Source organism: Ursus maritimus, unplaced genomic scaffold, assembly GCF_017311325.1.
Source record: "Ursus maritimus isolate PB19 unplaced genomic scaffold, ASM1731132v1 scaffold_15, whole genome shotgun sequence".
NCBI lineage: Eukaryota > Metazoa > Chordata > Mammalia > Carnivora > Ursidae > Ursus > Ursus maritimus.
Genome location: NW_024423897.1, coordinates 55,218,775 through 55,228,727, shown reverse-complemented (window position 1 = coordinate 55,228,727; position 9,953 = coordinate 55,218,775). Strand labels below are relative to the sequence as shown.

Below are 9,953 nucleotides of genomic sequence, written 5' to 3'. Positions count from 1 at the left end.
CATTTTAATGGATTCATTGACTTAACAAATATTTATTGAACGGGTTGTGGCGGGCACTGTTCTAGGGACCGGAGGGCTGAACAAAGAAGAGTGAAATCCCTACTCAAATGGAGCTCCTGTATTTTGGGGGGAGAGAAACAATAAACAAGATGATTAAGTAAGAGGCATAAAACCCCCAGCATAGGACAGGTGCTGAGGAGAAACGGTAAAGCAAGCAGGGTGCGAGTGGCCCGGGCCGGGCTGATCTGAAACCTGCCCTCCTCGCTGAGGAGAGAACCTTTGAGTAAAGGCAGGAAAGAAGTGAAAGTCTGGCTGTGCTGTTGTCTAGGGGAAGAGCAGTCCAGAGGCAGCAGCAAGAGGAAAGGGCTGTGGGGTGGGAACACGTGGAATGTTCTGGAACAGCTGGGAGGCCAGAAGGGCAAGAGTAGAATGAAGAGGGGGAGCTGGCAGGAGACTTCAGAAGGGACTGGTGAGCTCCCATAACGAGAGAAGGCTAGCCTTGGGCAACCAGAGTTTGAGGGGCGGGAGAAAGACCCAGTTGCCCCGGTGAGTTTGAGTGCCCCGGTGCTCCTGCCTTGGACTGCTCGTGCTGAGCTCGTCTGCTACATCATACTTAACTGGATGAACGTCTTCCCAGCCGTCCTGTAACTGAATCAGGTGTTCCATGGATGCATATTGGGTTGGCAGCCAAGGTCCCCAGATGTGGTCCTTGGTTTACAAATCTGTATTTGGGCTGCCCACCGATGTCCTTAAACTTCAGCTCTTTAGGTCCGACTTCAAGTCTGGGTGGTCATTTCCCTCTGATGCAGGAAGTTTAAAAATGTGATGATATGAGTCTGTGGAGCGCCAGGCTTTCCTCCTGGGGAAGGAGACCCCGAGAGAAGCCCTAGATCTGGAAAGCACTTCTGGGGTGTTCGTAGCTTCCTCTGTCAGCCCCCGCGGCCTGGCCACCCGGAGGCCCACTGCCTTCCATGAGCAGGTGCTGAGCTGTGGTGTCTGATGGCTTTCCACGTAGGCTTGGTGGTGCCAGATGCCAGGCTTTCCATGTAGGCTTGGCGGTGCCCAGCCGTGGCTCTGGGGTGAGAGATGGAGGCCCGCCCCTCAGCTGTGCTGCCACGGCCCCTCCTCTCCCTCCTCACCTGCATCGATCCTCCATCGATCGAGCCATCGATCGTCACCCAGCCCAGATCTTCACCTAAGGCTTTTCCATGCCAGGCTCTCTGGAAGCCCAGAGAAGCACAAGCCCTGGGGCGCTGTCCCCAAGGAAGGAGCAGAGGGCAACACAGTCTGGGGTGAAGACCCTGAATTCTGGGTTAATGTGGGTCTCAAGAATTTCTCCATCAACTACCCCTAGTTCCAGGTAGTGTTTCTTCCATTTGTGACAGTAAGAAAGAATGTAGCCCTTTATACGAAAGCGAAAGACAGAGTGGTGTTGGTGCCAGAGCCAGGAGCTTTTAGCTGCTTGGAAGTCATTGTATACATCTGATGCACCTTGAAAATACAGGGTGCGCAGGGCCCCTGTAACTCAGTGCGCAGGCGTGCGTGCTGGGGGCGGGGGGGTGTCTCTGTAACCCAGTGCGCGTGCGTGCGTGCTTGTTGCTTTCTTCCCTCTATTGTTCATACAGTTCCTACCAGCATTGAGGCCAACAGAATGGTTCTCATCCTCAGTTTTCATGCTAACTTTTTTTGTGCATTACCTTAATGTGTAATTTAGGAAATTGCTGTAGGTCTAACGTCAGAGCAGTTGCAAATGGGGAAATATTTTTCTAGTCCAAGTGTGGGCCTTTTGCAATACATTTAGGTTTACTAAGAACTTAGTCAAGTGTTTCCTGGCTCAGCAGCAGTTATGTGCTAAGAGATTGGGAGAATGATTTGCTTGCTGAATTTCAAGGTGCAGTGAAGTTGGAGTACATGAAGTTTCCATTGTGGCAGAATGTTTCAGATTTTAGTGGTCTGTGAAGATCCTTCTGGATAGAGTTTGACTTTCCCTGTGAATGATCACACTACCCTCTGATCTTTACTCCTTTACTCTGATATATTAACAGTGATATTTGTTAGATTTTTTTTTCTGCTTCCAATATAAATATTTAGATGTGGAAAATGAAAACAAAACAAAAACAAAACAAGAAAGAGCCAAGTACGAAGAAGAAAATATAAACAAGTACCACTGGTACTTGGAGACAATGAAGTTAATGTTTGACATGAGCTGCCAGTCTGTTTATCTATCTCTAAAGTTTATCCTATAAATACAGTTATGGATCCTGGTTTTTTCACTTATAAGCATACCCTGAGTTCATTTCCGTTAAAAGTACTTTAGAATCTTGATTTTTAAAACCTATTCCTGCCTACATTGCTGTTTATTTTATAATATGTGGGGCATTTTCGTAGTTTCTGAAATTTTGCTATTTATAATAATGCTCTGATGAATGGATGTCTTAGTATATCTTTTATTGGTACTCGGAGCATTGCTTTTTAGATCAAGTTTTAGGAGGTATATTATAGGGTTTAAGATAAGTATGAGCCTTTTAAGGCCATCTTGCTTTCTAGGAAGACGACGGATTTCTCCTTCTACCAGCAGGCTGATGAAATTCCCTGTTTTGCCGGATCCTCGTGACACTGCACATTAATTATTCAAAATACCCAAATAGGTTTGTTGGTCTTTGAAAGATTAAAGTCATGCATTTTTATTGTGAAATATTCAGATAACATAGAAAGGCAAAATGCCGAAGATGAAAACCTCTGATCTAGAGATAATTAAATGTTTTAGGTATGACTTCGCAGTCATTTAATAGAATATAGTACATATAATCTGCTTTTTTCCTTAGCAACTTATTGAGGCCATCTTTCCATGCCAGCAAACACACATCATTATTTTTAATTATTATTTTTAATTACTGCAATATATTCTATTTTCTGTACATTTTCATTTGTTTAGCTTATGACTTCCTGGTGGACACTGAGATTATTTTTAGTTTGTCCTTTATGAGCAATAGAGCAGTATATTTGCATATATATATATATTTTTAATGTTTTTTTATTATATTATGTTAGTCACCATACAGTACATCCCTGGTTTCTGATGTAAAGTTCGATGATTCATTGGTTGCGTGTAACACCCAGTGCACCATGCAGTACGTGCCCTCCTTACTACCCATCACCAGCCTATCCCATTCCCCCACCCCCCTCCCCTTTGAAGCCCTCAGTTTGTTTCTCAGAGTCCGTAGTCTCTCATGCTTCATTCCCCGTTCTGATTACCCCCCTTTTCTTTGTCCCTTTCTTCCCCTACCGATCTTCCTAGTTCTTATGTTCCATAGATGAGAGAAATCATATGATAATTGTCTTTCTCTGCTTGACTTATTTCACTTAGCATTATCTCCTCCAGTGCCGTCCATGTTGCAGCAAATGTTGAGAACTCGTTCTTTCTGATAGCTGAGTAATATTCCATTGTATATATGGACCACAACTTCTTAATCCATTCATCTGTTGAAGGGCATCTTGGTTCCTTCCACAATTTACAGCTTGTGGACAAATGCTGCTATGAACATTGGGGGGTGCATGACCTTCTGTTCACTACGTCCTGTATCTTTGGGGTAAATACCCCAGTAGTGCAATGGCTGGGTCATAGGGTAGCTCAATTTTTAACTTTTGAAGGGACCTCCACACTGTTTTCAAGTGGCTGTACCAACTTGCATTCCACCACAATGTAGGAGGATCCCCTTTCTCCACATCCTCTCCAGCAATTATTGTTTCTTGCCTTGTCATTTTTGCCATTCTAACTGGCATAAGGTGGTATCTTAGTGTGGTTTTGATTTGAATTTCCTGATGGCTAATGATTTTTGAACATTTTTTCATGTGTCTTTAGCCATTTGTATGTCATCATTGGAAAAGTGTCTGTTCATATCTTCTGCCCATTTTTATGTTGTTTTTGTTTCTGCATATTGAGTTTGAGAAAATTCTTTGTAGATCTTGGATCAGTCTTTATCTGTAGCATCATTTGCAAATATATTCTCCCATTCCATGGGCTGCCTCTTGCTTTTTGACTGTTTCCTTGGCTGTGCAGAAGCTTTTATCTTGATGAAGTCCACAAGTTCATTTTTATCTTTTGTTTCTCTTGTCTTTGGAGATGTGTCATGAAAAAGGTTGCTTTGGCTGATGTCATAGAGGTTGCTGCCTATGTTCTCCTCTAGGATTTTGATGGATTCCTGTCTCACATCGGATCTTTCATCATTTGGAGTTTACTTTTTGTGTATGTGTGTGAGAGAGTGGTCAAGTTTCATTCTTTGGCATGTAGCTGTCCAATTTTCCCAAGCACCATTTATTGAAAGAGACTGTCTTTTTCCACCCGATGATTTTCCTGCTTTATCAAAGATTAGTTGCCCAAGAGCCGGGTCCATTTCACAGGTTCTCTATTCTGTCCATTGGTCTATGTGTCTGTTTTTGTGCCAGTACCATGCTGTCTTTGTGATCACAGCTTTGTGATACAGCTCGAAATCCGGCATTGTGATGCCCCCAGCTTTGTTTTCCTTTTCAACAGTTCCTTGGCGATTCGGGGCCTTTTCTGGTTCCATACAAATTTAAGGACTATTTGTTCCAGTTCTTTGAAAAATGTCGCGATCGTATTTTGATCGGGATAGCATTGAAAGTGTGGATTGCTCTGGGTAGCATGGACATTTTAACTATGTTACTTCTTCCGATCCATGAGCATGGAATACTTTTCCATCTTTTTGTGTCTTCTTCAATGTCTTTCAAGAGTGATTTATAGTTTCTAGAATATAGATCCTTTACGTCTCTGGTTAAGTTAATTCCAAGGTAACGTATGGTTTTTGGTGTTACTGTAAATGGGATGGATTCCCTAATTTCTTCTTCAGTCTCATTATTCGTGTATAGAAATGCAACTGATTTCTGAGCATTGATTTTATATCCCGCCACATTACTGAATTGCTCTATAACTTCTAGTAGTTCGGGTGTGGATTCTTTTGGGTTTTCCATATAGAGTATCATGTCATCTGCGAAGAGAGACAGTTTGACTTCTTCTTTGCCGATTTGGATACCTTTTATCCCTTTTTGTTGTCTGATTGCTGTTGCAAGGACTTCTAGCACTATGTTGAATAATAGTGGCGAGAGTGGGCATCCTTGTCGTGTTCCTGATCTTAAGGGAAAGGCTTCCAGCTTTTCCCCATTGAGAATGATATTTGCTGTAGGCTTTTCATAGATGGTTTTTATGAGATTGAGGAATGTATCCTCTATCCCTACACTCTGAAGGGTTTATTTATTTATTTATTTATTTATTTATTTATTTTTTAAGGAAATGGTTAGATCTTGAGTTTGGATGCACATGGTGGGTGGGTCCTTTTATTCTCATAAAAAATTCTGCCTCTCCCTGGACCACGAGTAGGCTTCTCTTTCCATAGCATCACATTTGGTCATTCCACATGCTCTGGCCAAATCAGTGTAACCTTTGGCCATCCGTGTTAAGACCCATAGCATATTGGGTTTCCCTTTGCAGGGAGACTTGAAATATTCCAGATCGAGCCTCCTTCATCAGCCCAAGTCCTAGAGGGAAGACAACATCAAAAAGAGCCACGGCTCACCTCCAGTGAATGTGTCATGTGAATACGTAGACACTTGTCACAAGCCATTGGAATTTGGGGATTGCTTGTTATTGCCACACAACCTAGCCTATCCTGACTGATATGATACCTAATCACAACTTGCCCTCTAGAAAGAGTGACCCTGCTTATGCTCATTAGCAAGATCGCAAAGTACCTCTCCTTTTAGAGTTTGCCAGTGCTAGTTATTTTCATTCTTTTTAATCTTTCCTAAGTCTGGTAAAAAACCAATATACCTCCCTTTACCATGTGTGTCTTTGAAGATGAGTGAGGTTGAAACGTGTTTCATATAGGCTGGTCTTCTTCATATCTGTCCTTTGCCCATGGTTTGGATTAGTCTGTGTTTTCTTCTTGAGTTCTAAGAATTTTTAAAATATGCTAAAGTTGTTATTCTTTGTCTAGCATATGTCCCACATTCTTCTTCCAGTTTGTATTTATTTTTTTAAATCTGCTTCAAAATTTATAAAAATTATTGAATTTACGGCCTGATATCTTTTTTCTGCTACTGTCTTGTCAAATATTGCCTCATTTTCTTTTCCTTCCCATTATGTGACACCAGATTCACATATATTAGACTTTCTCCACTATGCTCCATGTGACTCTTATGTGGTTTTTTTCTTACCTTGCCATCCTTTTTTTCCTGTCTGGCCATTTTTGGTTCACCCATCTTCCAGTTCACTAATTCTCTGTGTATCCTAATCTGCTTCTTAACTCCTTTTTATTTGTTTGTTTGTTTGTTTTAAAAGACTTTATTTATTTGAGAGAGAGAGAGAGCACGAGAGTGAGCATTAGCTGTGGGGAGAGGCAGAGGGAGAGGGAGAAGCAGGCTTCCCAACCAGGGGCTCGATCCCAGGACCCTGAGATTATGAGCTGAGCCGGAAGCAGATGCTTAATGACTGAGCCACCTAGGCGCCCCTTAACTCATTTTTAAATTCTAACTTTCAGTTATTTTATATTTTATTTCCAAAATTTTAATTTGATTTTTTAAAATAGATTCTAGTTCTCTGCTAAAACTTCCCATTCGTCATTATTTTCTGTTCCATATTAACCACAGTTACTGTAAAGTCTGATCACTGCCATGTCTGTATCTCCTGGAGATGTTTTTTATGGTCTCTTTCTTTTGGTCCTGTCTCCTGATGTGTTTGGTAATTTTTTTTTTTTAAATGGTAGACACTGTATGTGAAAAATTGAAGTAGCTTTAAATGGTGCTATCTTCCTCCAGAGAGGATTTAATTTGTTTCTGGCAGACAGAGTGGGCGGATGAAAGCAGGCTAGGTTGTAGTCTTTGTGAGGTCTGGTCTATTTCTGGCTTGCCCCACTCCAGGGGGCAGCCCTTTGGGCTTGCTACAGAAAATGTGGCATGTTTAACAGGCCTGTCTTCCTTGGCAGGCCACGAACCCCAATTTTGTCTCCTTAACCCCTGAGACTGTGCTAGACTTCGTCTACTGCCTCTGGTCTGTAGCTACTGCTCTCTGCTTGGTTTCTTGGTCTCTCAGCCTTATGAATCAGCAAATACCATGAGGGGACAATGGTCAGGATGGAAGCTCATCTCAGGGCTTTTCTGTTCTTTCTAGGATATAGATCCTGCAAGCCTTGGTTGTTTTGGAAGTCAGATGCTTCCAAATAGGTTTTTTTTTTTTTAATTCAATTTTACTTGTGTTCTCAGTGGCAGAGTAGATGTGATTGAATTTAACTGTTCATAGCTGAAGGTGAAAGTTTCTATCATTTGTCTTTTTAATTTGTGTATCCTGTTGTTTTGCTGAAGAGGTGTCGATTTTTGTGTAGTCAGATTTATCTATCTTTTTTTTAATGGTTTCTGGCTTTGCTATTATGCTTCAAAATGCTTTGCTAAAGCCAAGTTTATAGAAATCGTCATCTAAATTTTCTTCCAGTATTTTTTCGGTCGTGTATTTAATGATGCATTTTGGCATAAGCCACAAGGTAAAGGTCCAATCTTATTTTTCCCCATATGGCTAGGGCCTTTATCCAACACCATTAACTGAGTAATCCATCTTCTGTGAATAACTGAAATATAATCTTTTTTGTTAAGTACATGGTGTCTCATTAATATTTTAATTTTCACTACTTTGCTTACTAGTGAGGTTATATGTATTTCACATATATTTATTGATTCTTTATTTTCTTCTGATTTTTCTGTTCTTTATCCATTATTTAATGCTGCTGTTTAATACATTTCTGTTGATATTTAAATAATCCTGTATATGTCATTAACTTTGGTTGTTGTTTTTAAATTTCTATTTAATTTTGCTTATGATTTTATAAATGTAAATGAATATTATGTTTTCACGTAAAGTAAATTTATATTTTTATTTGTTATTTTATTTGTTGTTATGCTTTTGAAGACCTTCCTTGCGATCAAGGATCTTAACTATTTTAGCTATTTTAGGATATAAGTATATATATATATATATATATATTTTGCCCTAAATTTTTTTAGTCCTTTTGGTCTGTATTTTGATATATGGTGTATGTGTGTATACTTTGCCTGCTTAATAGTCAGCTTTCCCAACAGGTTGGTTAAACAATCAATCGTTTTCCTATTATTCCTTTAACACGCCTTGGCCTGTAAAGACAAGGGTCTTATTTTGTGCCGTGTGTCTGTTTTACTTTTTCCCATTCATGTATTTTGGAATTCTTGTTGGTATTCTAGTCTCTTTTTCCTGTTTTTTTTTAAATTGAGGTATAATTTAATTATTTAATTAAATAAAATTAATTAATAATTTGATTATTATACCTCAGTTTAAAAATTAATTATATAGATAAATATAATTATAAATGGAGGTAACACTACATTAGTTTCAGGTGTACCATGTAATGATTTGATATTTATATTCATTGCAAACCGAGCAGCACAGTAACTTCAGTTAAGGTCCATCGCCACACAGAGTTACGGCTTTTTTTCTTGTGATGAGAACTTTTTAAATCTACTCTTCACCACCAGCAGCTTTCAAATATGCAGCCCAGTATCCTTAACTATTGTCACTGTGCTGGCCGTGACATTCCCCTGGCTCGTTGATTTTATACCTGGAAGTTTTTGCCTTTTGACCCCCTTCACCCATGTTTGTGAAAGTGGTGTATTTACTGGCTAGAAGATATTCTTGCCGGTGGGGCTTGTAGTGGAAGCGCCCCAGACCTTTTCTCTGTCTGCTTTCCAGAAGGGGTTGCTTTGAATCATTCCCACTTCCTTGTCTTCTGGCGGTCACCTCCCTGCTGATGGACAGCTTGCTCCTAATGGGTGTCTTGATTTATCCATTTGGGACGATACTAATGACTCCCAGCAGTGACAGACGGATGCTGACAAGACTGCTTCCCCCCCCATCAGACACACCCACCCACCCATAGTGCTTCATATTTATTGTTCTAACGCCTTATTGTTTTGTGTTCTTCTCAGCCTGTCAGTGGTGACGCTACCAGCTAGAAAAGCCTGGGGCTTGCACCTGGGCATGGCCCCAACCAGAGCCCATGTTTTGCTGGATCAGCCCTTGTGGTCCTTACTATGTTTGTAGGATGCCCTCAGCAGTGATCATCAGGAAACTTTGAAATCTGGGATTGGGTGCGGGGAGGAAGGGAGGGAGAATCAGAAAGAGGGAAGGAAGGGAGAAAGGGAGAGGGAAGGAGGGGGTGGAGGGAGGGAAGGAAAGAGAGGGAGAGAGGTGTTGAGGAGGAACACTCGTGGGTCTGCGGTTCTGCATTTTTTGGGGTAGAAGGTGAGGCCTGGGGTTTTGGGGTTTCACTCTTTATTGGTGAATTTAAAACACGAAGTAGGAATTAGGGTGCGGGAGGGGCAAGCAAGCAGTCTGGCAATCTAGAGTTATCTAGGTCACGCAGGGCTTTCTGAAAAGGGGAACATCAGGGGTGGGGCAGCCTGGCTCCTTATCTAGTTGAACTGGATGGATGTCTTGGAAGTGGATTCCTCAAGAATCAGAAGCTTCATGTCAGCCTTAGAATTGAAAATGCTCATTGTCGGGCACCTACACTGCAAGCCATAGTCTCTTGTATTTCCACCTTGATTTCTGGACTCCTGTGTGACGGAAGGACACTCCCAACCTTACCCTTACTTTCTCTCCCCACACCCACCTCTCATTTTGTCGTCATTATGTTTCCACTGATGATTAATAGCATTTTCTCGCATCTGTAATTATGCCTCTGTGTATCTCGACTTTATCTGTGGTTGAACTCCTGCAGTTGCCAACAAGTAACATTGGTATTCCAACAAGATAGCTGCTGTTAGTTGAAGAATCAGCTAGGGTGCTAGACCACCTTTCCTTCTTTGTTAAGTTTATGGCATATATTGACTCTATATTTCCTTTTAATTTGTGTAAC

The 9,953-nt window shown here is 41.1% G+C and overlaps 1 protein-coding gene across 1 annotated transcript in view; it reads left to right on the top strand.

Moving 5' to 3' along the window:
• The window catches only part of ANKRD33B (ankyrin repeat domain 33B), an 81,491-nt gene that overhangs the window by 17,463 nt on the left and 54,075 nt on the right, over positions 1-9,953 (top strand). The window lies entirely within an intron of this gene.